This window comes from Eptesicus fuscus, chromosome 13 (genome assembly GCF_027574615.1).
Source record: "Eptesicus fuscus isolate TK198812 chromosome 13, DD_ASM_mEF_20220401, whole genome shotgun sequence".
Lineage (NCBI taxonomy): Eukaryota > Metazoa > Chordata > Mammalia > Chiroptera > Vespertilionidae > Eptesicus > Eptesicus fuscus.
This window is the reverse complement of record NC_072485.1, coordinates 33,188,614-33,215,132: the sequence shown is the minus strand read 5'-3', so window position 1 is coordinate 33,215,132 and position 26,519 is coordinate 33,188,614. Positions and strand designations below refer to the sequence as shown.

The 26,519-nt window shown below is 41.6% G+C and overlaps 1 pseudogene; it reads left to right on the top strand.

The window, feature by feature from the left end:
- Nucleotides 1–2,092: 2,092 nt before the first annotated feature.
- LOC129151178 (heat shock cognate 71 kDa protein-like) lies at nucleotides 2,093–11,860 on the top strand (annotated as a pseudogene).
- The last annotated feature ends 14,659 nt before the right edge of the window (nucleotides 11,861–26,519 follow it).

Below are 26,519 nucleotides of genomic sequence, written 5' to 3'. Positions count from 1 at the left end.
TTCGTGGCCCATGTGCAGAAGTCGGTTTTCGGCTCTCAAAAGAAATTTCAATCGTTGTACTGTTGATATTTGGCTCGTTGATTAATGAGTTTGCCGACCACTGAGGTAGGAGGTTTGAGAAGAAAGAAAAGGTCTGAAAGCAGATGTGGAGCATGTTCAAGGAAACTAGTGTGAGTGTCAGAAAGCTTTCAGATTCAGTTGCTGATGTTAATCATTAATTTATAGGCAAACAATTTTTTTTTAGTTATATGCTCCTTATGTTCATGACCTTTACCAAGGTTATCAGTTTCATATTCTAGAAAGAATAAAGAGCACTTATAATACTGCTTTTTGAAACTTATAACTTGTTTCCACTTTAGATATGACACACATACAGCCCCAGCCCATGTCCAAGTTCCATCAGAGAATGTATCTCAATCTCACAAGGTTCCTTTCCTTTCAGCGCCTCTGGACATCCTTCCTCTAACCCAGACCACCCCCAGCTCCCAGCCCTGAGCTCCTGAGAGAAAGTCTCTAACCAGAGCTACCACAGATCAGGAGAGACCCAGTCCCACAGCAGAGGCAAAGGTAAGTCTGGAGCCCCTGCCTATGGAGGGAGTCAGTCCCAAAGTTGGAGGAAGAGGCAGTTTGAAGAAAGGACAAAGTTGGTGTTCTGTGAAAGGTTCTACTGCACAGAGGAGATGTGGATGGAGAGAGCTGTGGGGTTTTTTAAAAATATTTTTGTTTATTTGAGAGGGAGAGGAAGGGAGAGATAGAAACATCGGTGAGAGAAAAACATTGATCTGCTGCCTCTTGCACACCCCTAACCAGGGATCAAGCCTGAAACCTAGGCCTGTGGCCTAACGGGGAATTGAACCAGAGACCTCTTGATGCATAGGTCAATGCTCAACCACTAAGGCATACCAGCTGGGAGTGAGCTATGCTTCTTAATAGAAAAGTGGGAAGAAAAAGGACACAGGAGGGAAAGGTGGGTAGAACTGTAGAGTTAGAGTAAAATAATTATGGTAACTAATAGGTATGGGGTCTGTTTACTAGAATTCTGAGCTGGGAAGTCTCTTCCTATGTATTTCCACTCTATTACTTAATCTGTAACACCTATATCAGTGGTCTTCATAATTGAGTGTACATACACTTGAGGGTGAAAAAAGACTCTTTAAGATCCTCAGATAGGAGTAGTGTCAGTGAGATGAATGTTCATACCCCCACATAAACTCATTCTTAAAATGGGTTGAAGAGGCTTAATTCCCATTACTTCTTTCACAGTTGTCTTTCTTTTACTTTAAAAACAAAGGGATTGCCTAAGCAGCATGGCTAGTGGTTGAGAGTCAATCTATGAACCACGAGTTTAAGGTTTGGTTACCAGGTTCCCAGTCAGAGCACATGCCCAGGTTGTGGGCTGGATCCCCAGTATGGGGCATGCAGGAGGCAGTCAATTAATGATTCTTATCATTGATGTTTCTATTTCTCTCTCTCTCTCTTCCTTCCTCTCTGAAATAAATAAAAATATATTTAAAAGGAATATCTTTCCCATTCCTTTTTTCTCTCTCTCTTTCTGAGCTTTCCCTTCCCTTTCTAAACAACCCAATCCTAAATAGTTCAGGTAGGCAGGGCAAAGTCAACATCTGTGCTGGCAATCAGAGCAGACAGCGTGTAGACTGGAAACTGAGGTGGCCCCAGCAGGGGATCAGAGCCCAAGCAGTGAAGAGATACCAGCCCATGGAGGCAGCCTGATATGGGGGAGATGAAAGTCCATGGGGGGGGGGGCGGGTAGCTCTCCAATGAGTGTCAGAGCCAGAGCACAGTGAGGAATAGGGTAGCACATGCCAGAGCCCACACAAGGTAAGGAGGGGTCCATGGTGAGGGAATGCCCAGCATAATGCTGGAGAGGGTTGAGAGGGGCATTCATGTAGGAGAAAGGATAGAAATAGAGGTGAGAAACTGGCTTCATACAGAGGGGTTGATAAAAAAAAATAGGAATATATTAAAGATCAACAGCCAGGATTGTCACTTTCAGAGAAGAATGGTGGTGGGGAGGTGGATACTAAAATGAAATCACTAGCTGGGGATTTCAGTGTAGCCTGAGGAAGTAGCCATGGCGGATCAAGTGAATTTCCTGAAGGAATTTACCAAGAACATCAGACTGATCCAGCAAAGTATGATTGGCAGCTGGCAAAGTACTCTAAATCTCTACTATTAGAAAGTAGGGTCCCTAACTATAGCTGGTGTGCTGTCACTGGAGAGTTGCCCGAGAGAACCTCTAACTGCCACATGATCTTCCAGGTCCTCCTGAGACTTTATAGAGCAAGAAGTCTTGTTCCTACTTTACTTTTTTGGGAACCATATTTTTGGATTCTACTATAAATATATCATGTGTGATGTGGAAGAAGTACAAAGGAACTATTAGAAAAGTTGTATTGGGCATTTTACTTTTTCAGTGAGTTTCTATTCAAATATTTTAGTCAAGACATAGCTATTTGAATAGCTCATCACTAACAGCCTGGAACTCTGCTAAGATCCTCCCCCACCTTTCTCTATCAGCTCTCTCAACAGCTTAAGTTTTTGCATTGTTTCCACCGTGTCTCCTCCTTGTCATTGGTAGGAAGCAGGCTCTGTCCTGTAGGGGAGGCAGACACCAGCTAAGTTTCTCTTGTCCAAATGAGATAGTTACATAAAATTTTGTCCCTAACTATCCTTTCCTAGACTTTCAAGGGATTTGGAAATAGACCCCCGCTTAGTTGAAGGTACCATGTACCAGTACAGATACCAGTAGGACTTCATGCTTCATCCTTGAACATGTCTTATACCAGTTTTTCCATAAGGTGGGTGCTTCAGATGGCTTTGCAAGATGAGCAGCAAATGGGAAGCACAACTTCTGACAACCTCTGTTTGGTGACAGCAGCTACACACTCTGATCAACTGCCTAGATTTAGTCTTTAGCCACCGGCAGTGAATGCTGGAAAAGGACCCCATAGAGCAACAGGAAGAGTTCAAAATGCAGGTGCTCAAAGAGCCCAAAAGTGCCCTACCTGGAGTGGATTGGGGAAACAGAGGCCAGGCAGGGATCCCTGGGAGTTCAAAGGAGCAGCACCCAAACTCTCTCCTTATTTACCTGATATTTTTTCATCAGTTGATACGTGCAAACTAACTGCAAGGTGATTATCTCAACATTTCATGCACATCCTGCAAAGTAAAACTCTTTATTTTGAAAGAGTGGATACAAAGTAATTCAGTTGGATTTTTAAATCCACTTAAATTTTTACAAGAAATTTCAACATTGTATTTGTTAATGAAAAAAGAAAGAGCTGTTAGATTCTTTAAATACAATTTAAAAGAATGCGAATGAAAAAGATTTTAAAATTTATATTACCTACTTATGCAACTAAAATATCTTACCAATGGTGACTATAAAGAAATTGAAGACATCATTAAGAATTATGATTGAACATTGGTAAGTATCTATAGTTATTTCAAGTATACAATCAGAAATCAAAAAGGTATATTTATTCAAAATAATGGATATTTTTCAAAATCGTATTTTGAAATAAGCCATACCAATCTCATGAGAGCAGATAATCTTGGTAGCTATTCTGTAATCCAATCCCTGCCTTGCTTTCTGTCACCTCTATGAAATCTCCCTTACTTCTCTTCTTAGTTTCAAATGCATAAAAGAAGCTGCAAAACTATTATTCTAGGGAGCATTTGAGATCTTGCTCCTTGTATACTTTGTCAGTTTGGCTCAAATAAACTCATACAAAATACTTTTATAAAAAGCTACATTTATTAAAGCAAGTTCAAAAATTATAAAAACTTAAGATTCTTGGTTCTATTCCTTCTAAATTTATATGTGACATATTTCTTAATAAATTCTATTTCATTTATCTTGTACTTATACAATATGGAGAATATTTCATTTTTTCCCCATGAAGTCCATATAGCCTAATCCTCTTGCAGTTTACTACTGTATGCCCAATGAATAAAATCGTGTTCTCTGTGTTCTATGATATTTAGAAGGTTGAGAATTGCTTCCTAGTCCATGGAGAAGTAATATATACTTCACCGCTGCAGTTGTTCCCACTGTTCTTCAGACCCTGCACAATTATATACCATATACCTCTACCTGCTCAGGATCAATTCTGCCACATATACAGCATATCTCCCCGCCCACCCCACCCCCCAAGCCTTTGAGACTGTCTTCCCCTCCATTCTTTGGGCCAGCCTTTCCTAGAAACTCCCTGAGCTGTAGGATCCCCGAGACCAGGGTTCTGGGCAGCTAACTTCACACCCATGGCCACCAAATTCAAAGTTGAAGTGGTTGTTGAGGTATGTTACAGTCCTTCCTCACTACTACTACTAATTTACTTGTTATAGAATGGGACATCAGAAGCCAGTGTTGGCCAGTCTGGGGGAAGGAGGGAGTGAGGCAGGAAATGATAGAAGCCACCTGCTTTTTCTGTTGGTCCAAGGCTGAGGGGCCCCTAAGCTCCTGGTCCCTCTAGAAGCAAGGTCCTGCCGCTGAGTCACAAGACATTATGTACAGAACATGTACATTTGGGAGTGAGTCAACAGCATGTACACGGTATTTGGAGCCATGAGTGACCTGCAAAATACTAAAAATCAAAAGTCCCAAAACTTTTAGAAAAGGAGCATGAGTCTTTTTCTGCCCCTCACTTCACACAGATAAGGTGTGCCCCTTACCTCTCCAAGAGTGAGACTCCTGCATGCCTTCCTTTCTCTGACTCTTGACTTAAGTCTCAGAAATCTTTTTATCTCTGTCCTCATTACATTGTTTTCCTCCTTTTCCAATGTGTCAGCACAAAGCCTTGGGATCACCCTGCCTCAGTCACCTGAGGAGGCAGTGAGTCTCTAAATTTATCATGGCAGCCTCATCTCACTCTACCTTGCCTCCAGCTGCTCATATTAGATGTAGGTAGGAATCCTTATATTAGCCTCTGATATGCATGTGGAAGGAAAAAGAAAAAGGGAGGGAAGCTGGAAGGAAAAGTTTAACAAAAAATAAGTGCTATGAGAGCCTATAAAAACTAAAGAAATTAAGTTTATTCCATTTACTAGGCCATTTTACTCATATCTCCTGATCCAGGCCTGCTGTTGTGTGTGTGTGTGTGTGTGTTGTGTGTGTGTGTGTGTACCTGAGTACAAATGGGCCTGTGGTAGGGCAAAGATTGAAAGAAAGTAAATGAGCCCCAGATGGTGATAAAGAAGCATAAAGAAGCATATCTTAGAACCTCAAGATAATGTAGAATAAGATTTTTAAAAATTAGCTTATACGCCCTGATTTTCTCATCTCGGGCTCATAGCAAATAGTATTAATGAGTCTCAAACATCTATACCCCTGAGCTGCTTCAGATTCTTTCTCAGCACAGTTATCCAGCTATGTATCCAGAGCCATCAGAGTTCCTGTGTGATCCCTCCCTCTAACGGACAAGGTCAACCCCTGAGCTGAAGGAGCTAGCCATAATCTATTCCCTATCTCCTGGAGTCACAATCATCAGGTCCCTCCCCACAGGTGAGTTAAGTGAGGAATCTAGGGCCCAAATTGCAAAGAAGCTCTTCCTCTCAGGATGTTGCCAACCTTGCACTTATACCACCAAAGTGTGTGCCTCCTCAAAATGTGTGCCCTAAGTCCTTTGCTTGCTTCATGTTAACGTGACCTACACTTCCTACATTCAATATATCCTACTTCCCCCTAGCGCTGTGTGTATGTTCAGGTCTGCAAACAGACCCGCTCTCCCCAAAATCCAGCAACTATTTTCAGATCTTTATCCAAGAATTTTGTTAATATGGAAATTGCCAATTATGTGTGTAATCAACCCCCCTTCATCTGTCCAAATCCTGCCCACAGGCCAGTTTGATTCAATCTCTGTTCTCTTTTCAGGAACATTCCAAGTCCAGGGGCCCCATGAAACCTTGGTGGCTATGCTGGGTGGTGAAGCTGAGCTAACCTGTTTCCTCTTGCCTCTTCAAAGTGTTAAAGATATGAAAATAGGCTGGACACAATCCTTCCCCTCCCAGGTGATGAGATTGTATTGAGATGGGAGGGACAAGTCTGAAAAAGCCATGTAGGAGTATTTAGGGAGGACAGAGCTCATGAAAAATGTCATGCATAAGGGAATAGAGATCCTGAGACTCCTCAATTTTCTACCCTCTGACAGTGGGCAATATCACTGTGCATTCAAACATGGTTCCTTCTACAGTGATGCAGTGATTGAGCTGAAAGGGACAGGTAATGGCCCAAATTTGACCCCTTGATACCCAACAGGGGCTCCTTTCTCTGATCTAATTTTCCTGGGAAATATAAAGAAGTCATAGGAGAAAGGGAGATGGCCATTACTTATACTCACCCCATCATTCATATATCACTTCTGCGGGCTAAAAAAAGGTAATAAAGAGATTCATAGTGCGGGAGGGGGTTGAGGACAAACATTTGATACCTTAATCAATAAACTAATTTTTTTTAAAAAAGTCAAGAAAGAGGCAGGGGCCATTTGTCTTGGACTGTGTTGGACTCCTCTGTAGCCCAGAAATCTAGGTCCCATCCTTTTTTGCCAATAGTTCCTCAGAGCCTCCGTTTCCTGTTCTGCACACTGAGGGCTAGTCAACAGCAAAAACTCTTGAGAAGCAGGGAGGGATGTGTGTGTAGGAAAACGAGCTCAGGGCCTGACTTTTCTCTCTTCATCTTCCCAGTTTTTGGCTCACATCCTCAGTTCCACATGGAAGTCACTAAATCCCGACAACTCCAATTAGCGTGCAAGTCAGAGGGCTGGTTCCTTCAGCCAAGGGTCCAGTGGATGGATTCTCAGGAACTAGAAATTCCAGCTGAGTTTGAGATTCACACACAGGATATAGGTGGCTTGTTCCATGTAACAACATCACTGCTCCTCAGAAAAACTTCTCAGAAATATCCGACATGTTCCACCTGGAACCCAGAACTGAATCAGAGAAAGGAAGAACAATTGTCCACAGCAGGTCAGTTTTCTCTCTCCCCTCACTGTGCTCACAAAGTGGGCTTGATGCTCACACTCCATGGCGATGGCAGCTCTAAGCACATAACCTTGGTTCTGCTCTCTTTATCACACCCACACCAGTCTTGCTGCCAGAAACCAACTTCCTCCTCGTTTTCTACCTTCTCTCTTCCTTTCCTATTTTTTAAACCATATGTCTTCTTTTTCCCCCCATTGACCTCTCCACTGCCACCCTCATCTCCCAGCACATTCCCTCACCCCCTTAGTGTCTATGACCATTGGTTATGCTTATATGCATGCATACAAGTCCTCTGGTTGATCTCTTCCCCTGCCCGACCCTCCCCTGTGTTCCCTCTGAAGTTTTACGGCCTGTTCTAAGCTTCTCTGTTTCTATTTTTTTATTATTATGATGAAAAACATATAATGTACAATTTTCCATCTTTTTTTTCAATTATAGTTCACATTCAATATTATTCTGCATTAGTTTCAGGTGTACAACATAGTGGTCAGACAATCATATACTTTACATAATGGTCCCTTGATATTTCAAGTACCACCCCCCCAGCCCATACATAGCCATTACAATATTATATTTTTCCTCCATTGACCTCTCTCCAGCCACTCCCACCCCCAAGCACTTGCCCTCACCCCCCTAGTGACTGTGTCCATTGGTAATGCTTATATGCATGCAAGTCCTTTGGTTGATCTCTTGCCCCCCACCCCTCCCCTGCCTTCCCTCTGAGGTTTGACAGTCAGTTCGATGCTTCTCTTTCTCTGGATCTATTTTTGTTCATCAGTTTATGTTGTGTATTATATTCCACAAATGGGTAAGATCATGTGATATTTATCTTTCTCTGACTGGCTTATTTCGTTTAGCATAATGCTCTCCAGGTCCATCCATGCTGTTGCAAATGGTAAGAGTTCTTTCTTTTTAATAGTTGGGTGATATTCCATTGTGTAGATGTACCATCATTTCTTTTTTAATGTATTTTCATTAAGTTCAGAGAGGAAGGGAGAGGGAGAGATAGATAGAAACATCAATGATGAGACAGAATCATGGATTGGCTGCCTCCTGCACGCCCCCCACTGGGGATCTAGCCTGCAACCCGGGCATGTGCCCTGGACCAGAATGGAACCCGGGACCTTTCAGTCTGCAGGCCGATGCTCTATCTACTGAGCCAAACTGGCTATGGAGTACCATCACTTTTTACCCACTCATCTGCTGATGGGCACTTAGGCTGTTTCCAAATCTGCGCTGCTATGAACATAAGGGTGCATATATTTTTTCTGATGAGTATTTTTGAATTCTTAGGATATACTAGTATTCCTAGAAGTGGGATCACTGGGCCCAATGGGAATTCCATTTTTTTTTTTGAGGAAACTCCATACTGTTTTCCACAGTTGCTACACCAGGATGCATTGCCACCAGCAGTGTATGAGGGTTCCCTTTTCTCCACATCCTTGCTTATATTTGTCATTTGTTGATGATAGCCATTCTGACAGGTGGTACCTCATTGTCGTTTTGATTTGCATCTCTCAGGTAATTATTGATTTTGAGCATTTTTTATATGCCTTTTGGCCTTCTGTATGTCCACTTTGGAGAAGTGTCTCTTTATGTCCTTTGTCCATTTTTAATTGGATTATCTTCCTTTTGTTAAGTTGTATGAGTTCCATATAAATTTTGGAGGTTGACACCTTATTGGATGTATCACTAGCAAATATGTATATGATCAAGTTTTAACTTGTGATACAGACTACTCACCCCTATTCATCCTCTAATTTGAATCAATATCCCACTCTTCCCAATATCCAAAAACCAAATTTTTCCTCTGAGCCCTTTAGAAATTTATTACATTGACAATAACTTCCAGGACATCTCCCATCTCTTCCCTCAAATTATGTTTACATCTTTGTCTGAATTAAAACCTATGTATTCCCTAAGGATCCTACCTTCCTTGTATTGCATTCAATTCCCAGGGTCAATTCCAGCCCTTCCTCCTATTCCAATCATGTAAATACCTCCTGTTTTTTCAAGGTTTTGTCACAAGCCAGTCACTCTTATCCATTTACTTACAACTGAGGTACAGTCTGCCTCTCCAACACAATACCTGCCATCACCTTAAATTACTTCCAGTCCAAGGAGACAGTTCACGTAACACACTAGCATCTCAATTCTATGAATGCCACATTTACACCATTATATATTCATCTACACATTTATCCAACAAATATTATTGAGCAACTTTTGTGGTCAGCACAATGCTTAATACTGAGAACGACATGGTCTATACTTATGAAATTTACAGGAAACATCTGTGCAAAAGAAAAAAAAACCTTTGAGGATCAGTCCATGTCTGCATTGTTCACCACAGTTTCATTAACACCATATGTGGCACATGAAAGGAATCTAATACATATATTTTAATGACTTACACTCTGTTATAACACAATGTATAGAGCAAGCACAGGATGCCATGAAAACTGAAATGAGAGATGGATTATGGAAAGGCAAAGAAGAGAACTTAAAGTGTGATTTTCAAAATTTTAGAAACGTAATTCTCATGAAATATATAGAAATAAGGGGCCATAATTTTAATTAACTTGTAAATGAGAGAAAGAGCAGATAACAAAGCTGGATTAAAAAACAGTAAAAAAAATTCAATACTACATAAGACTGCTAAGTTAATGTTCTACTGGTCAATAAAACCATAATAAAGTTTTTTATTTCCCTAAGTCACATGATCATGCTAAATCATTTATTAGATAATGTGTTAGTCACATGATATCTAAAAGACATAGAAGTTTGTTTTTGCCTTATTTCCATGTTTTAGGCACTTTTTCTCAACAAAAGCTTCTTTGAGGTAATATTGCACCTGATGAATGAAGAGGGTGTAGAAGTTGTCCAGTAAGAATGGTAAAGGGAAAGGCAACAAGTGTTCCACTGTGCAGAGACCCACTTCACATCAATCATTCACTTCCGGTGTCAGACCTTCAGCTTGATACAATAAAAACTATTATATGGTATCACTTCTCACCTGTCAGAATGGCTACTATAAATAAATCAATGAACAGCAAGTGCTGGTGAGGATGTGAATAAAAGAGAACCATCGTACACTGTTTGTGGGAATGCAGAATGCTGCAGCACTGTGAAAAACAGTATGGAGTTTCCTCAAAAAATTAAAATAGAACTGCCTTTTGACCCAACAATCCCACTTCTAAGAATATATCCTAAGAATCCAGAAACACCAATCAGAAAGGATATATGCATCCCTATGTTCATGGCAGCATTAATTACAATAGCAAAGATCTGGAAACAGCCCAAGTGCCCATCAGTAGATGAGTGGGTGAAAAAGCTATGGTACATTTACACAATGCAATACTGAGTGGCTGTAAAAACAAAAGTACTCTTACCTTTTGAGACAGCATGGATGGACCTGGACATTATTATGCTAAGCGAAATAAGCCAGTCAGAGAAAGACAAATATCACATGATCTCCCTAATCTGAGACAAATAATGAACAAAATAAACTGACAAACAAAATAGGACCAGAGGCATGGACACATGTAATAGATTCACCGATCTCAGAGGGAAGGGGGTAGGAGGCCTGAAAGAGATTAACCAAATGCATATATATGTATATATGTAAAGCCCATGGACATAGACAAAAATGTGGTGATGGCCTGGGGTGCAGCGAGAGGGCTGGTTGGAGGGGAGCAAGGGGGAAAAATGAGGGACATCTGTAATATTATTTAATATTTTTTAAAGGAAGAAATTGCATCATTAATTTCTAGTTTTCCTAAATAAGAACCACCAGTCTGATATAAATAATTGGCCCTGAAGCAGATGTAAGTCTTTTACTACCTACTCTGATTACCAGCCAGGTGTGCTCTTTCAAGTTTATGATGTGGAGTGCACCTAAACTAAGGATAACAACCTACTTGGCAAGTTTGAACTCACAGATATATGTAGAGGGCCGCCTGGGAGGACACATGGGCATTTTCTTTAATTATCATCAGCTGAACTCAGGGTATAGGCCAGGTCACGCCCTGGGAACATGCTTCCCCAATGAGGCTGGACATGATAATCAGTTCTGACTTCATAGCAGCCCAGGTGTCAGCAGGGGCAGGACTAGAAATGTAAATCTAGGCCTTTAAAATAAATGCGCTGCGTGGCTTGGGTCGTCTTCGTCGTCATTGCAGCCTCTCCATCAGAGAGGAAAGATGGCGTCCCACCCAGCTCCCAGCTTCATGAATCTATTTCTGCCTCTTGGTCTCTTTCTTTCTTTAATTTCTTAATCCCCAGCTCCTCCACTCAGCAACCGGACCAGTACCTTTTCCATGATGATGCGGAAAAGAGAGAAATACCACTACAGATATACCACTTGAACTCTGTGATGTTCCTCAGAGTGCGGTCACTTTTGATGTGATGCCAATGGCAGTTTCAACGTCTTTCCTGTGGATAAGAGAACAAGATTACCACTAACCACAAGAACTGTTTGACTAAGGAAGACAGTGAACATATGGGCCAAGAAGTTAAGAAGTACAAAGCTGAAGAGAAGAAGCAGTGGGACAAGGTATCTTACAAAAATTCACTTAAACTCTTTGCAATCAACATAAAGGCAATTGCCAAAGATGAAAAACTTCCGTTAAGCTCAAGGGTAAACAGAAGATTCTTGACAACTGTAATGAAATCATCACCTGGCTTGATAAGAATCAGAGAAGGAAGAATTTGATCATCAGCAGAAAGAACTGGAGAAAGTCTGCAGCCCTATGATTCCCAAGCTGTCCCGGAGTACAGGAGGTAAGCCAGGGGGGATGCCTGGGGCTTCCCTACTGATGGAGCTCCTCTCCCTGGTGGTTCCCTTCTGGGCCCACCATGAAGAGCTTGATTAAGGCAACCTGAACAAGCATTTAGCTGTTCCATGCAAAACATTGAAGGATTCAAAGTGTAGTTAATTCCATAGAAGTTTTAAGGCTGAGTTGCTATAGTAAGTAACTGGCAATCTCAATACTTGAATGTGGAACATGTGCACAGTAAACGAAAATAACCTTGCACTTTCTAGGCACTGTAAGGGTAAAATGCAATGTCTTAAACTGTATTTGAAATTAGCACACACACACACACACACACACACACACACACACACACACACACCACAGTGCAGACCATAAACTTTTACTGCATTCAGATACCATTTAGTTCTATAGGATTACAGGATACAGGCCAAAACTATGAAGGTATGTTTCCCTGAGTCTAAATAATGTTAATTATGAGAATGGATGTTTGAAGGGACCCTTTGTACTGAGCACTAATTACCAAGTGACAGTGCTGTCCACATTTTCTTTAATAAATTCATTTTGTATGTACATATGATATGTGAGGGCTCTAAAGTGTGGAACCCAAGGAAAGACCCATCTTTCCCAGATGTAGGTATTATTATTATTAAACCTATTTAACAGATGAAAAAACTGGGGCTTTAGTGTATCAGTCAGCATAAAATGTAGGAAATTAAATATTCTCTAGAGAGTTAAGGCAGAAGAGGATTCAATACACAAATTCTGAGTTCACAAAAAGATAAGAAGACCTAGGGCAAGGAGATAGAAAGCTACTTTCTCCATTACAGCAGAAAAGGAGAAATTACAGATGGAAGAAATTGGGCTTTGTTTGGGGAGAGTGGGGACAGATATGTAGATATGATGTACAGGAAATGAATAAGTTTCCATTCAGTGGCTTCTTTTGGTCAATAAAATGAGGCAGCTAAGAAGACTAGCAGTGAGACAGTAGGATTGAGAAGAATGAAAGGGTATGAAAGTGCATGTGGAACATGTTCAATGAAACTAGTGTGGTTGACATACAACCTCTCAAAATGAATTGCTGATGTTAATCATTAACTTACAGGAAAACAATATACCTAGTTACGTGCTCTTTATGTTCTTAACCATTACCAGGATACATATCCGGTTATCAGTTTCATATTCTAAACTAAAGGGGGAAAACAGCCCTGATAATATTGCTTTGTGAAGCTTAGAATTTGTTTGTAATCTACATATGGTACACATACATCCCAGTCCAAAGTCCATCCTCAGTCTCATGAAGTTCCTCTCTTTTCAGCACACTGCACATCTGTCCTCTAACCCAGCCCACCTCCAAGCTCCCAGCTCTGAGCTCCTGAGAGAAAAGTCTCTAACCTGAGCAACCTCAGATCAGGAGAGACCCAGCCCCACAGCAGAGCAAAGGTAATTCTGGATCCTCTACCTGTGGAAGGTGTCAGTCTCAAAGTTAGAGGAGGAGGTAGTTTGAAGAAAGGACCAAGTTAGTGTTCTGTGAAAGGTTCTACTGAACAGAGGAGGTGTGGATGGAGAGAGCTCTGCTTCTTGATGGGATAATGGGATGAAAGAGGTCATGAGGAGGTAAAGGGATGGGAGGTAGAACAGTATTGGTTAGGGTAAATTAATTATGAAAATTAAAAGGAGGGGGACCTGTTTGCCAGGATTTTGAGGTGGGAAATCTCAAACCCCATATGAGCTTTTGAAAAACAGGTTGGAGAGGATTGTTTCCCATTCCATGTCTCAGTTTCCTTGTACTTTAAAATGCAAGGGGTCACCTTTCCCTCCTCTCCACATGCCATTTTTCTCTTTTCCTTTCTTTTTTTTAATTTAATTTTATTTATTTATTTATTTTTTTAAATATTTTTTTATTGAGGTATTATATGTGTACATATCTTACCATTACCCCCCCCCACCCCACACCCATACATGCCCTCACCCCCCAGAGTTTTGCGTCCATTGTTTATCCTTATATGCATGCATACAAGTCCTTAGTTTGATTTCATACCTCCCCCACCTCTCCCTAACTTTCCCCCTGTAATTTGAAAGTCTGTTTGATGCTTTACTGTCTCTGTATCTATCTTTTTGTTCATCACTTTATAATGTTCTTTACTATCCCTAAATGAGTGAGATCATGTGGTATTTTTCTTTCATTGACTGGCTTATTTCACTTAGCATAATGTTCTCCAATTCCATCCAGGTTGCTGCAAATGATGAGAATTCCTTCTTTTTTATGGCAGCATAGTATTCCATTGTGTAGATGTACCACAGTTTTCCGATCCAGTCATCTGCTGATGGGCACCTAGGCTGTTTCCAAATCTTAGCTATTGTAAATTGTGCTGCTATGAACATAGTGGTGCATAAATCCTTTCTGATTGGTGTTTCTAGTTTCTTCGGATATATTCCCAGGAGTGGGATTACTGGGTCAAATGGGAGTTCCATTTTCAGTTTTTTGAGGAAACTCCATACTGTTCTCCACAGTGGCTGCACCAGTCTGCATTCCCACCAGCAGTGCACGAGGGTTCCTTTTTCTCCGCATCCTCGCCAACACTTGTCGTTTGTTGATTTGTTGATGATAGCCATTCTGACAGGTGTGAGATGGTACCTCATTGTTGTTTTGATTTGCATCTCTCGGATAATAAGTGACTTTGAACATGTTTTCATGTGTCTCTTGGCCTTCCTTCTGTCTTCTTTTGAAAATATTCTGTTTAGGTCTGTTGCCCATTTTTTTATTGGATCATTTATCTTCCTCTTATTAAGTTGCATAAGCTGCCTGTAGATGTTGGAGATTAAACCTTTGTCAGTGATAGCATTTGCAAATATGTTCTCCCATACAGTGGGCTTTCTTGTTGTTTTGTTGATTGTTTCTTTTGCTGTAAAAAAGCTTTTTATTTTGATGTAGTCCCATTTGTTAATTTTCTCTTTAGCTTCCATTGCCCTAGGGGCAGTGAAAGTGAAGAATTTCTTTTGGCATATGTCTGAGATTTTGTTGCCTGTGGAGTCCTCTAGTATTTTTATGGTTTCCCGTCTTATGTTTAAGTCCTGTATCCATTTTGAGTTTATTTTTGTGTATGGTGTAAGTTGGTGATCTAGTTTCATTTTTTTGCATGTATCTGTCCAGTTTTCCCAACACCATTTATTGAAGAGACTGTCTTGACTCCATTGTATGTTCATGCCTCCTTTGTCAAATATTAATTGAGCATAGTGATTTGGGTCGATATCTGGGTTCTCTATTCTGTTCCATTGATCAATATGTCTGTTCTTGTGCCAGTACCAGGCTGTTTTGAGAACAGTGGCTTTGTAATACAGCTTGAAATCTGGTATTGAGATCTCACCTACTTTATTCTTCTTTCTCAGGATTGCTGTGCCTATTCGGGGTCTTTTTTTATTCCAGATGAATTTTTGGAGAGTTCTTTCTAGGTCTGTGAAATATGCTGTTGGTATTTTGATGGGGAGTGCATTGAATCTGTAGATTGCTTTGGGTAGTATAGACATTTTAATGATGTTGATTCTACCAATCCATGAACATGGTATGTTCTTCCATCTGTTTACGTCTTCCTCTATCTCTTTCTTCAGTGTCCTGTAGTTTTCTGCGTATAGGTCTTTTACCTCCTTAGTTAAGTTTATTCCTAGGTATCTTAATTTTTTTGGTGTGATGGTAAATGGAATTGCTTTTTTAGTCTCTCTTTCTGTGAGTTCATTATTGGTGTATAGAAAAGCCATAGATTTCTTGGCGTTAATTTTGTATCCCGCTACATTGCCGAATTCATTTATTAAGTCTATTAGTTTTTTTATGGAATCTTTTGGGTTTTTTATGTACAATATCATGTCATCTGCAAATAAGGACAGCTTCACTTCTTCTTTTCCAATTTGGATGCCTTTTATTTCTTCTTCTTGCCTAATTGCGATAGCTAATACTTCCAGTACTATGTCAAACAGGAGTGGTGAGAGTGGGCATCCCTGTCTTGTTCCTGTTCTTAGGGGAAATGGTTTTAGTTTTTGCCCATTGAGTATGATGTTTGCTGTGGGTTTATCATATATAGCTTTTATTATGTTGAGGTATGATCCTTCTATTCCCACCTTGCTGAGAGTTTTTAACAAGAAAGGGTGTTGGATTTTGTCAAATGCTTTTTCTGCATCAGTTGATATGACTATGTGATTTTTATCTCTCAGTTTGTTTATGTGATGTATCACGTTTATTTGATTTGCGGATATTGTACCATCCTTGCATGCCTGGGATAAATCCTACTTGGTCATAGTGTATGATCTTTCTGATGTACTGCTGGAGCCGATTTGCTAGAATTTTGTTGAGGATTTTGGCATCTATGTTCATGAGGGATATTGGCCTGTAATTCTCTTTCATTGAGTTGTCTTTATCTGGTTTTGGTATTAGGGTGATGCTGGCTTCATAGAAGGAGCCTGGAAGTGTTCCTTCCTCTTGAATTTTTTGGGAATAGTCTGAGGAGGATAGGTTTTAGTTCTTCCTTGAAAGTTTGGTAAAACTCTCCTGTGAAGCCGTCTGGCCCCGGGCTTTTGTTTGCCAGAAGCTTTTTGATGACTGCTTCAATTTCTTCCATAGTTACTGGCCTGTTGAGCTGTTTAGATTCTTCCTGATTGAGTTTTGGAAGGTTGTATTTTTCTAGGAATATGTCCATTTCCTCCAGGTTGTCCAGTTTGTTGGAATACAGTTGTTTGTAGTATTTTGTAACAATCCTTTATATTTCGTCGGGGTCTGTTGTTATTTCACCTCTTTCATTTCTGATTTTGTTTATTTGGGTCCTCTCTCTTTGCTTCTTGGTGAGCCTGGCTAGAGGTTCATCAATCTTGTTTATCCTTTCAAAGAACCAGCTCTTGGTTTTGTTGATCTTTTGTATTGTTTCTTTGGTCTCTGTGTTGTTTATCTCTGCTCTGATCTTTATTATTTCTTTCCTTCTGCTTACACTGGGCTTATCTTGTTGCTCTCTCTCTAACTCTTTGAGTTGTTGGGTTAGGTAATTTATTACCATTGTTTCTTGTTTTTTGCAGTAGGCTTGTAGAGCTATGAACTTCCCTCTCAAGACTGCTTTCGCTGTGTCCCATAGATTTTGGATTGTTGTGTTTTCATTGTCATTTGTTGCCATGATGTTTTTTATTTCTTCCTTGATGTCTTTGGTAACCCAGTCATGGTTTAATAGCATGCTGTTTAGTCTCCAAGTGTTTGATTTCTTTGGGTTGTTTTTATTGTAGTTGATTTCCAGTTTTATGCCACTGTGATCTGAGAAGATACTTGATATGATTTCCATCTTCTTGAATTTGGAGAGACTTTGCCTATGTCCTAACATATGGTCTATCTTTGAAAATGACCCATGTGCACTTGAGAAGAATGTATATTCTGTGGCTTTGGGGTGAAATGTTCTGAAGATGTCGATTAATTCCATCTGTTCTAGTGAGTCATTTAGGATTGATGTTTCTTTGCTGATTTTTTGTTTAGAGGATTTGTCCAATGGTGATAGTGGGGTATTGAAGTCTCCTACTATGATTGTATTGCTGTCAATCTCTCCTTTGATATCTTCCAGGAGTTTTTTAATGTATTTTGGTGCTCCTGTATTGGGTGCATATATGTTTACCAGAGTTATTTCTTCTTGTTGGATTTCTCCCTTTAGTATTATGAAGTGGCCTGCATTATCTCTAGTTATGTCCTTCACTTTGAGATCTAATTTGTCAGATATAAGTATTGCTACCCCAGCTTTTTTTTCTTTTCCATTCGCCTGGAAAACCTTTTTCCAGCCCTTTACTCTCAGTCTGTATGCGTCCTTTTTTTTGAGGTGGGTTTCCTGTAGACAGCAGATATATGGGTTTTGTTTTCTTATCCAATCTGTTACCCTGTGTCTTTTGATTGGGGCATTCAATCCATTTACATTTAAAGTTATTATTGATAGGTACTTATTTGACACCATTTTTATTATATACCCCTGTGTTCCTTCTTTGCTTCCTATTTCTTTCTTTCTTTTTTTACAGCAGACCCTTTAGCATTTCTTTCATTGCTGGTTTGGTGGTGATAAACTCCCTTAGTCCTTTTTTGTCTGTGAAGCTCCTGATTTCACCTTCAATTTTGATTGATAGCCTTGCTGGGTACAGTATTCTTGGATTTAGACCCTTCCTTTGCGTGACTTTGTATATTTCATTCCATTCCCTTCTGGCCTGATGAGTTTCTGTTGAGAAATCAGTTGCTAGTCTGATGGGGGTTCCTTTGTATGTAACTGTCTGTCTCTCTCTGGCTGCTTTTAAGATTCTTACTTTGTCGTTGGTGTTTGCCAACTTAATTATAATGTGCCTTGGCGTCGGTCTTTTGGGGTTCATTTTGCTTGGAACTCTGTGAGCTTCTTGGATTTGTGTGGGTTTTTTCTTCCCTATATCAGGGAAGTTTTCTGTTATTATTTCTTCAAACAGGTTTTCTATTCCTTGCTCAGTTTCCTTTCCTTCTGGCATCCCTATTATCCTGATGTTGTTTTGTTTTGTGTTGTCCAGAAGTTCCCTTAGGCTCTCCTCAATCTTTCTAATTTTTGTTTCTAGAAGCTGTTGTAATTGGGTATTTTTTTCCATCTTGTCTTCTAGCTCACTTATGCGGTCCTCTGCTTCTTCTAGTCTACTCTTGATGCTTTCTATTGAGTTCTTTACAGCAGCGATGTCATTTTTCATTTCTTCTTGGTTCTTCTTCATTTCTTCTTGGTTCTTACTCATATTGTCGAATTTGTCTTCCATCCTTTTCAGCCACTTTATGACCATTTCTCTGAATTCTTTCTCTGATAGGTTGTTTGCCTCTAAATCGTTTACTTCCTTTTCTGGTGATGCCTGCTTCTCTTTCCTGTGGGGGCTATTTCTTTGTCTCCTCATGGTCTCTCTTCTTCAGATGTCTGGTTATATAGATTTCTCTCTTTGGCGTTGATTTAAAGGTATAAAATACAACACAACCAGGCACAACAGACAAGGCACTGAACAGAATTGTATTCACGATATTAATAAGCTCCAATAAAGGTAACCACCAGAGAAAGACAAATTAGGGAATAGGAGTGGAAGAGGGAGAGTAAAAAGAAAGAACAACAACAACAAAAAAATAAAAAGAGTGTGAATCTGAACTTGGGAAAAGAGCAGAAAGAAAGAAAAGAAAAAGAAAAAAAAGAAAAGAAAAAGAAAAGAAAAAAAAAGTAAGAGAGACAAGATCAATACTAAGAGAGAAAAGGGGAACAAACTATATATATGGGGAGTAAACTCCACTAGAACAACCACTATTCCCAGCAAATTCCAGCAACACGAGCCTGGAGATTAATACAAACTGCAACACCAGCTAATATCAAGTGAGGCAAGGGAAAACAAAAGTAAAAAACAAACAAAAACAAAGCAAACAAAAGAACCAACCAAACCAACAAAAATAATAATCAAAACAATCTCATAAAAAAGCATAAAAATTCAATCTAAGCAACATTCAAGCAAACAACAACAAAAGGCCAGAGAGAAAAATAATTTTTTTAAGGTAGCATAGAGAGAGGTTTGTATGGATTTGGAACAGGGGGTTGGGAATTTGATATATAAGTAGGGTGAAGTTTTAGCAGAGAGTAAACTGAAAAAGTAGGGAAAATCTAAAGCCAGAAAGGGTTAAGATAAACTGGAGACCAAAAGGGGAAAGGTTAGGAGGAGAGTGATGGCATAATGTTAGCTTTGAGATAGGATAAAACGATTGTAAGGGAAAGATGCAAATCGAATGTAGGACACTAATCCAAAAATAAAAGAAAGAGAAAATCAAATGACATTAAAAAAAAAAGTAAAATAATAGTAATAATAATGCTGATTGAAAATAAAAATGTAATAATTAAAAAGGTGAAAATCGAGTGAGGAAAAAGAAAAAAAATTTAGTTTCTTAAGTAAAAGATGCAAAAAATGAAAATAAAAAATATGAGAATAAAAAATTTAAAAAATTATTGAAAATTAAAAAATAGGAAGACTAAAATGTGCAGTAGTGGCTGTCATTCACTTCCTCTATTATTCTGTTTGGTACGCCTGTTTCCTAGTCTGGGCGGTATTTCAGTTCAGCTTCATTCCAGGGCTCCTCAGTGTTGGAAGCCAGTCCTGCTTTTTAAGCCGGCCGTGTCTTAATTTCTCGTATTTATTTTTGATTACACCAGAGACAATTAGCGTTTCAGCCCCTGGGTGGCAGTGTTTCTAAATTGACTTCCGGGCCTCTCTAGCTTTTTTTTTTTTTCCCCCTCTATGGCACTCACTACCGGTTTGTGGAGGTGTGCGCCTCAGAGCTGCCTCTCTGATGATCACACCCAGCTCTGGTCCCCAGGTTCCGAAAAAACAACTTCCCCCTGCAGTCTTTCAGGGCCCCTCCACCTGTGTTTTTCTATGTATTGGGCTTAGCAATCAGAGTCGGAAAGAGCCCAAGTGTGCGGACCGTGGGTCTGTGCGCCAGACCAAGGATCCTGCACTCCTTTGAAAATTCTTAGTCTGACCCTCCTCGTCAGATCAAAATGAGTTGCTTTCAAGAGGTCACTTCTGTCAGCAGCTCAGAAGATCCCCCTCCACATTCACGGATCACGGCAGTTCCAACTGCCGCCGATTTTTCTAGGCACAGACCTCCCGGCTCCTGCCGGTCCTGCGGCTGCCGCGCTTCCCTCACCCAGCACTTCCCTCACCCACCGCGGGGATTAGAAACCACTCCTTATTTCAGGCAAAATCTGATCTTTCCGTGGTGCAGTGAAGAGTTCCCTTGAATCCGAATGTTTGCGCTGATAGGGGATCGGTGGTCTGGTGATCGCAGCAGTTCAGTGTTTGCAGTTGTCGCAGAAAGCCAGGTTTCCAATAAAATCCTCCTTTCCTTGCAAGATGGCGAGGTGCCCGGTGAGCCCACAGCTCCGGGAGGGGACCCAGCCCCTGTGGGTGCTGCACGGTCAGGGGAACACTGCCCAGCACTCCCCCGCCTTCTCCTGGAGTTCCGCTGTCCCTTGGCTTGCCCACACACACTCCCTCTGCGAGCCTCTGCCTCTCCTACACTCCACCCCAGGAACAGACTCCAAACCCGACCCTATTGCGTCGCCATTTTTTTCCTCTCCTCTCTTTTCCTTTCTTTCCCTTCCCTTTCTGAACAATCCAGTCTTAAATTATTTGGGTAAGACAGAACAAAGCCAACATCTGTGCTGGCTGTGCAGTGGGGACAGGATGTAGAAGGGAAACTGAGGTGGCCCACAATAAAGGGTCAGAGCCCAAGCAATGAATGGATAGCAACCCAGGAAGGCAGCCTGAGATGGGGGGAGATGAAAGTTCATGGGGGGAGAGAGTTCAGAGACAGCACAGTGAGAAATGTTGGACAAGCCAGAGACCAAACAAGGTAAGGAGACATCCATGTACAGGGAGTGCCAGCATAGTGTTGGTGAGGGTCGAGGGGGGCATTCATGTAGGAGAAAGGATAGAAATAGGTGAGAAATTGGCCTCATACAGAGAGGTGGAGATACACAGTATACAGTATATTAAGTATCAAGAGTGAGGATTTTCACTTTCAGATAAGAAAGTTACAAATACAAAAGGATGGGTGGCTACTAAAATGAAATCACTAGCTGGTGATTTCAGGGTAGCCCGAGGAAGTAGCCAGGTTGGACCAAGTGAAGTCCCTAAAGAAATTTATAAGAACATCTGACAGATTGAGAAAAGTATGATTGGAAGCTGGTAAAGTACTCTAAATTCCTGCTTTTAGAAAGTGAGACCCCCTAACTAGAGCTGGGGTGCTGCCACTTGACAGTAGTCTGAGAGACCCTCTAACTGCCACATCATCTTCCAACTCTTCCTGAGACTTTATAGAACAACTAGAGGCCTGGTGCATAAATTTGTGCATGGTGGGGTCCAGCCAGCCCACCCCAATGGGGGCTGATCAGGGCCATGCTGGCGGAGATGGGGGCGGGGTGGGGGTAGAAGACACAGGAGGTTGGCCAGCCAGCCCTGGCCCAGATCGGGTGGAAGGGGCCAATCAGGGGTGGGGCTGACTGGGGGATGGGCCATGGGAGGTTGGGAGGGAGGGCCCAATCGGGGCCTTAATCAGGGCAGTTGGCCGCCACAGTGGGCATCATAGTGACCAGTCTTCCAGTTCTTCTGGTCATTACGTCGTTCCTGTCACTTACCTTTTATATATAGACTAGAGGCTCAGCACACAAAATCGTGTGCGAGTAGGGTCCCTAGGTCTAGCCTGAAATCAGGGTGATGTCTGATGCCCTGTGATGCCCCACGACGCCCCGCCACCCCGCGATGCTCCGAAAAGCCCCCCACCTCACAACGCTCTCTGCCACCATCTCACAATGCTCAGTGATGCCCCACAACGCTCTCCACCGCTGCCCCACGACCCTCACCACCCCACAATGCTCTGCGAAGCTCGCCTCTGCCACCCCACATTGCTCCGTGAAGCTCCCCGCCCCGTGACTCTCCTTGACGCTCTCTGCAGCTGCTCCATGATGCTCTGCAATGCTTGCTGCCCGGCAATGCTCTGGATATTTCCTGCCACCACCACACAATGCTCCTGGATGCTCCCTGCCCTGCGACACTCTGCGGCGCTTGCCACAGCTTGCCGTTGGATGCTCACTGCCACTCGCCGTCCATAGCCTGTCACCGTTCAACAGTCCCCAGTCCCACCCCACCACCACCCCTCCCCTCCACATTTGCCATGGTTCCCCATTTGCCATGCTTTGCTTAGAGCTGTGTTCAGAGCCTGTGGGACTGGGTGGAGGGGAGGCAGGGAGAGGAGGAACCAAGAGGTGGCCAATGCACCTCATGGTGACTGGTCGAGCCGTCATTCCAGTCGTTATGCTTATGGTACTGGCCTTTTATTATCTAGGACTAGTAGCCCAGTGCATGAAATTTGTGCATGGGGGGGGGGTTTCCCTCAACCCAGCCTGCATCCTCTCCAATCTGAGGCCCCTTGGGGAATATCTGACTGCCAGCTTAGGCCTGATCCATGGGATCGGGCCTAAATTGGCAGTAGGACATTCCTCTCACAATCAGAGACTGCTGGCTCCTAACCGCTCACCTGCCTGCCTGCCTGATCACCCCTAACCTCTCTGCCTGCCTGCCTAATCACCCCTAACCTCTCTGCCTGCCTGATCACCCCTAACCTCTCTGCCTGTCTGCCTGATTTCCCCCAACTTCCCTCCCCTGCCAACCTGATCACCCCTAACTGCCTCAGTCTCAGCCCCAACCACCATGGCTTTGTCCGAAAGGAAGTCGGACTTCTGGAAGATGGCTGGTTGACTCAGTCTAATTAGCATATCACACTTTTATTAGTATAGATAGATTATATAGGATATGATTGCTTAAATGGGGGGGAGCCTTTTTCAGCTAGAGGAGATGCTCTTGGTAGTCAAAAATATATAATCCCTATATCTGGACTGATAGCCAGCCATATGCACTATATTGCCAAACCAGTCATTAAAAAATTGAACCGCTTTCTTACACCTTACACCAAATAGCTGTTGCCCTTAAAACCCCTCCTCAGCCCCCACCTTAGGTTCTGCCTTTGCAGTTCACCCAGATTAGGTTCTGATTAGTTGGTTTCTATGCCAGTCAGCATCAAAAGCTCCATCTCCTAGGCAGCCATTGGCTCCTCACAGTTCACCTAGATTTGGTTCTGATTGGTTGGTTTCTATGTCAGTCAGCATCTCCAGGTCTATCTCCGGGCCTGATCAGAGAGGCGGAGCTGATCAACAGCCACCCCAGGCTGCTGGTGAGCGGGTTGAACTGCTGACCTCTTGGAGAGAGAGAGAGGCATGACTGCTGGCAAGGGCCAGAGGAGAGAGAGGCAAAGGCTGATCAGCAACTGCCACAGAGACTGTGAATCAGATCCTGATTCTCTCTCCAGGCCTCACCAGCAGCCACGCCTCTCTCTCTCTGGGCCTTGCCATCAGCCTGGGGCAGCTGCTGATCAGGCTTGCCTCTCTCTCTCTCTCTCTCTCTCTCTCTCTCTCTCTCTCTCTCTCTCTCTCTCTCTCCAAGAGGTCAGCAGTTCAGCCTGCTTGCCAGTCCCATCCACCCGAGCCTGCTGCGTGCACAGCCTGGCATTCAGTCTTCCCTTTGGTCATTTTGAACGTTACAGACCCTGGCTCTTTATATATATGGAGATAAGACTTTTTCCTGCTTTCCTTTTTTCAAAAACATCATATGTTGTGTGGAAGAAATAGAAAAGAACTATTGGAAAAGTTGTATTGGGCATTTTAATTTTGCAGTGAGATTCTATAAAAGTATTTGGGTCCAAAATTAACTACGTGAAGAGCTCGGCACTAACACACTGGAACTCTTTGCTGAGATCCTCCCCACCTTTCTCTATCACCTCTCTCAACCACTTATTAGGTCTCTGTATCCTTTCCACAGTGTCCCCTCTATGCCATTAGTAGGAAGCAGACTCTGTCCTAGAGTATGCAGCATATAAGTTTCTTTACCCTAAGTGAGATAGTTGCCAGGAAATATTGTTCCTAACCTGTTATTTTCTACACTTTCATGAGATTAGGAAATAGGCCCTGACTTAGTTGAAGGTACCATGTACCAGTACAGATACCAGTAGGACTTCATGCTTCACCCTTAAGCATGTCTTATAACAATTTTCCCACCTCTTGGGTGCTTCAGATGAGGAGCAAATAGGAAGAGCAACTTCTGTCTAACTCTGTTTGGTGACAGCAACTACACACTTTGCTTGATCAACTGCATAGATTTAGTCTTCAGTCCACTGCACTGAATGCTGCTGCCCTTCAGGAAAAGGACCCCATAGAGCAACAGGAAGAGTTCAAAATGCAGGTGATCAAGGAGCCCAAATGTGGCCCCACCTGTGGTGGATTGGAGGAACAAAGATGCCAGACAGAGGTTCCTGGTGGAGCTTAAAGCAGCAGCATCCAAACTGTCCTCACTTATATCAGATACTTTTTGTCAATTTGTAGTTGGTACCAGTATGTGCAAACTAACTGCAAAGGCATTATCTTAACATCCCATGCACATTCTACAAGGTAAAACGCCTTATTTTGAAACATTGGATGAAAAACTTCAATTGGATTTTAAATCTATTACATTTGTAAATCAAAGGAAACAGTATTTATGTTCTTTAAATGCAATTTAAATGAGAATGTTCTTGCCCGTGTGGCTCAGTTGGTTGGATGTCATCCTGTGCACTGGCAGGTTGCTGGTTCAATTGGGGCACATGCCCAGGTTGTGGGCTCAGTAGGGGGCATGCAGGAGGCAGACAATCAATGTTTCTTTTGCACATGAATGCTTCTTTCTCTCTTTGCATCTCCCTAAAAATCAATAAAAATATTTTTAAAAAATAAAAGAATGGACATGAAAAAGATTTTGCAAATACAAATTTAGTTATGCAACTAAAATATCTCACCAACAGTGACTATGAAGAAATTGAAGACATCATTAATAATTATAATTGAATATTGATAATTATCTGTCATTATTTCAAGTATACAATCAGAAATCCAAAAGTTGTATTTATTCAAAATAATGAATACTTTTCAAAATGTTTTAATGTGGCTAACACACCTTTGAAATAAGCCATACCACTCTCAAGAAAACACATTATCTTGGTAGCTATCCTGCAATTCATTCCTCACCTTGCTTTCTTCCACCTCCATGTAATCTTCCTTATTTCCCACCCCACTTAGTTTCAAATGCATAAAAGAAACTGAAAAACTTATTTTAGGGAGCATTTGAAATCTTGCTCTCTGGCATACTTCATCAGTTTGGCTCAAATGAACTCATATAAAAAAAATTTTTTAAGCTATATTTATTGAAGCAAATTTAAAAATTATAAAAACAAGCTTCTGAGAAGCAAAATGGTGGCTGAATAGGTAGATGTACCCTGTGCCTTCTCTTGGAGCAGATAGAAGGAACAACGAAATAGAGTATCACCCACCCAGAATTGATGAATTAGACACAGCTGGTGAAAAAAAATATGAGCCAGAAAGGGCAGAGGACATTTGATTTATTTGTTTGTTTTGTGGTGTTTTCTCCCTATATATATTTTTTTCTTCTTCTTTTCTCTCTTACCTTTTTTCCTTTTATCAATACACAAAAATAAACTCAAAATGGATAAAAGATTTAAACGTAAGATGGGAAAGCATAAAAATTTTGGAAGAATCCATTAATTAGATTCAGTGATTAGAGCATCAGCCTGTGGACTGAGGGGTCCCGGGTTCAATTCCAGTCAAGGGCATGTACCTTGGTTGTGGGCACATCCCCAGTGGGGGGCATGCAGGAGGCAGCTAATTGATGTTTCTCTCTCATCAATGTTTCTACCTCTTTATCCCTCTCCCTTCTTCTCTGTAAAAAATCAATAAAAATATATTTTTAAAAAATGGGCAAAGGACCTAAATAGACACCTTTCAAAAGAGAACATACAGAAGGCCAAGAGACATATGAAAACATGCTCAAAGTCACTAATCATCCCAGAGATGCAAATCAGAATGACAATGAGGTACCAACTCACATCTGTCAGAATGACTATCATCAACAAATCAACAAACGACAAGTGCTGGTGAGGATGTGGAGAAAAAAGAACCTTTGTGCACTGCCGGTGGGAATGCAAACTGGTTTGCCACTATGGAAAACAGTATGGAGTTTCCTCAAAAAATTAAAAATGGAACTCCCATTTGACCCAGTGGTCCCACTTCTAGGAATATATCCCAAGAAAGCAGAAACACCAAT